Consider the following 4,131-nt stretch of genomic DNA (forward strand, 5'->3'; position numbering starts at 1 on the left):
TATGGGAGGGTAGTACAGACATCAAAATACTTGACGCTTTAGGGGCACCGCACATCGCTCTTTCAATGAGGGGATGGGACGTTGACTCCAACGGAAAATTTTACTTACAACTACTGTACGGAAAAACAATTATAGTTTCCCATTATATCGGAGATATAACAAAAAACGGTCGTGCGCTGTGTCTAACAGAAGCACACGGTCTAACTTGTGGAGGGGATCATGGGTGCATAGAAGCACATAACCCCGTAACCGATGTAATTTGGTCTGGATGCCTGTTTAGATATCTACGACTTAGATATAGTGTCCAGATAGATGACGCCATCAGTGGTTAATTTCCTTATATAATATACGTATTCATTATTTTATTAAGCCAACTCAGCTTATATTGGCATTTATTTTTATGGAAATGGGTATATTATTTTTTTATATATTTTTTATTATTTTTGGGTTTTATTTTACTTAAATACAATTTTATTTAATATTTTTACTTTTTGGAATATATATATTATATATAAATACAACTTTTTTTTAGTAATAACTGATATTAGGTAGTTCATAACAATTTACTTTAACAATATTGTAAATGAATAATCAGTTTTATTAATTTCATAAACAACTTTCAGACTAATAATGTTAATGATACCGTTCACGTCGGGAACATTAAGATTCACAGACGAACATTTAACTCAACATTCCGGTATCTACTACGAAAATCGCGGACCGTTGAAACTTATAACCTCTCAATGGGACCTTACTGCATATATTAGTCTCACTAAATATAACGAACAATTTGACTACATAAATACTATGATTGAAAAAACAAAAGTATTATGTGTTACACATATGCATAACCCAGTAACAGATAACTTTAACTGTAACGGTCTACTTACTGTAACCGATGACATAATTAACAATTTACAACATCAAAAGACACAAGTTTTAGATTCTATAGGACACGTAATTAGTAAACGTAATGCTCTTCTTAAATTCGCAGCAAAAGCAGCTAGGTTAATTTATGGAATATGTAACTTAGAATGCATAAAAAAGTTTAACTTTAACATAGGAGTAGCACAAAATACCTCACAATCTAAATTGATTAAAGAACAAATTAAAGTGGTTCAACTAAACCATGATATAGGAACAAACAAATATGTTAATATGTCATTAGAAATAAACGAATTAACAAATATTACAGATGAACAACAGGTTAAAAACTACTTAACAAAACATTTTATACAAGTTAATCTATTAATTACAAAACATATATTGGAAACAAATACGTTACTAGAAATAATACATCAAGCAAAGATAGGAGTTATTAGAACACGTTAAAGATATTAAAGTATCATTACCAGGGGGAACTGATTTACCCACTGACTTAATCATAACTAACATTTATGAACTGGTGAAACTCTCAGATATTGCTATTTATTATGCTAACGACAACCTAGTTTTTATAATTTCTTTACCTTTAATTTATCAAAATGATTTTATTTTATATAATTTAATACCTGTACCAGTATGTACTGGCAACGATTGCGTTTATATAAAACCTATTAATAAGTATCTAGCTATAAGTAAGTCTAAAGAACATTATGCAACCTATGATGAATTTTACTATACTCATTGTAAACACGCTAGAGACTTCCTATTATGTCCTGAAATTAATCCTTTACATCCTCGTAACATTAGACCCACATGCGAAGTATTACTATTACAGGATCCACCAAAAGTTCCAACCAATTGTGAAGTAATGCATGTTCAAATCGGTACAACTATCTTTCATAAAAAAAGATTCAAAAATGAATGGATATACGTAACCACTATGACGTGTTATTCGTTACCTGTGATGAAGACAAGAATCAACAAGCCATACAATCGAAGGAGTAGGAGTAATACACTTAAATGAAACTTGCAAAGGTTTCGCCACAAGAGACATATTATTACCAGGAAAAATTGATTACAGATCTGAATACGCAGATTTTAATCCAAAATCAATAATAGATCGTAACCAATATTCACCACGAACAGAGACTAACGGTTTAATGAAAGACTATCATGTAAAAACAAATAACATGGACGACTTACACTTAGTGTCTAACTCAAAAAATCAATTGGACAGTCAAAGCAAAATCAACATAGAAATCAAGGAAATTCAAGACACAACAACAAATGTTTAACTATGCATTATATATAACCATAAGTTTTGTCGCTATAATTATGACACTGATGATAATACACAGCATAAAGACGAAATTAACGGAAAAATGCAAAACCCAATTTTCAGAACATACTCAAGAAGAAAGCCAAGAGCTTAATCCACCAGTAACAAGAAATCAAAACGAAGACATAATTGAATTTCCACTTACAGCAAGAAATAGCCCGGAGCCCCACTATGCAAATTTACAACCTTACGGTTTTAAGTAAGAAAGTCGGGGACTTCCAGCTTCGAGGGGAGGAATGTAGTAAGCCGCCGGAGTCGTCTCACTATTTTTCTTTTCTATTTTAACTTATCTACATGTACTACAATGTCCTTCGCTTTTAAATATTTTATTAGCATACTCGTAGCGATACGCAATTAATTCTGATGGCAATTTCCAAGAATCAAAGCGTATGGGAAAACACAGTCACAAACGACTTTTATTTAACACTTTTTGACAATCAAGCCATGCACATAATTCATAGATGCGCACGCCTTGATTTAATAGCACAACAACAAGTCCAATCCAGTGTCAAGTGTCTTGGGCGCAAAACCACTTTTGCAGCTACGATGACAACATTCTATAACACACCTTTTTGTCCATTTCCTAGTCTCTATCATGTACAACCAGGGGTACAGAGAACCATATAAATACAGGTCTCTGTCCGTCTTAAAATTTAGAATTAGTTTCACATTCGCATAGAGCTAGTCTATGTCCGAATTTCTAAGATTAACTTTTTCTCGGGCAGCTACTTAACGTGCTGTCCTCAAATTCTTATACACTTGTTTTTATTGTAACAAATTATAACTTTAATTTTAATAAACTCTTGTATTAACATTGTGTCTTTGTCTCACTTTTAAAAACCGTAATCTTTTCCCAACAACTTGATCCAACTGCAGATGTCAAGCACTCATTTATAAACGATAGTGAGAGATCACTACAATAGTAATGTTGATAATGTTATATTTCAATTACACTACAATTATAAATGATCAATTTATTATCATTTCAACTGTTAAACGTGAAAATGTAATTTGATATAAGCTAATTCAAACTGAACTAGGGATGTTCACATCCATATTTATAATAAGATTTTACTTTAATTACATTGAATATTATAGTAATGTTGATAATGTTATATTTCAATTACATTACAATTATAAATGATCAATTTGTTATCATTTCAACTCTTAAACATGAAAATGTAATTTGATATAAGTTAATTCAATCTGAACTAGTGATGTTTACATCCATATTTATGATAAGATTTTACTTTTTTTTACATTAAATATTTTATAACTGTTCAAAATAATATATTAGATGTACACTACAATTATAAATGATCAATTTGTTATCATTTCAACTGTTAAACATGAAAATGTAATTTTATATAAGCAATTCAAACTTAACTATTGATGTTTAATTCCATATTTATGATAAGATTTTACTTTTTTTTACATTAATATTTTATAACTGTTCAAAATAATATATTAGATGTACACTAAAATTATAAATGATCAATTTGTTATCATTTCAACTGTTAAACATGAATATGTAATTTGATATAAGTTAATTCAATCTGAACAAGGGACGTTTACACCCATAATCATTATAAGATTTTACTTTAATAACATTGAATATTATATAAATGTTGATAATGTTATATTTCAATTACACTACAATGATAAATGATGAATTTGTTATAGTTACAACTGTTAGAATTGAATATTTAATTTGATAAAAGCTTATTTAATCTGAACTATGGACATTTACACCATAATAATAATAACATTTTACTTTAATAACATTGAATATATATAAATGTTGATAATGTTATATTTCAATACACTACAATTATATATGATCAATTTGTTATTATTTCAACTGTTAAACATGAAAATGTAATTTGATATAAGCTAATTCAAACTGA

The sequence above is a fragment of the Aphis gossypii genome, unplaced genomic scaffold (assembly GCF_020184175.1).
Source record: "Aphis gossypii isolate Hap1 unplaced genomic scaffold, ASM2018417v2 Contig00724, whole genome shotgun sequence".
Classification (NCBI taxonomy): domain Eukaryota; kingdom Metazoa; phylum Arthropoda; class Insecta; order Hemiptera; family Aphididae; genus Aphis; species Aphis gossypii.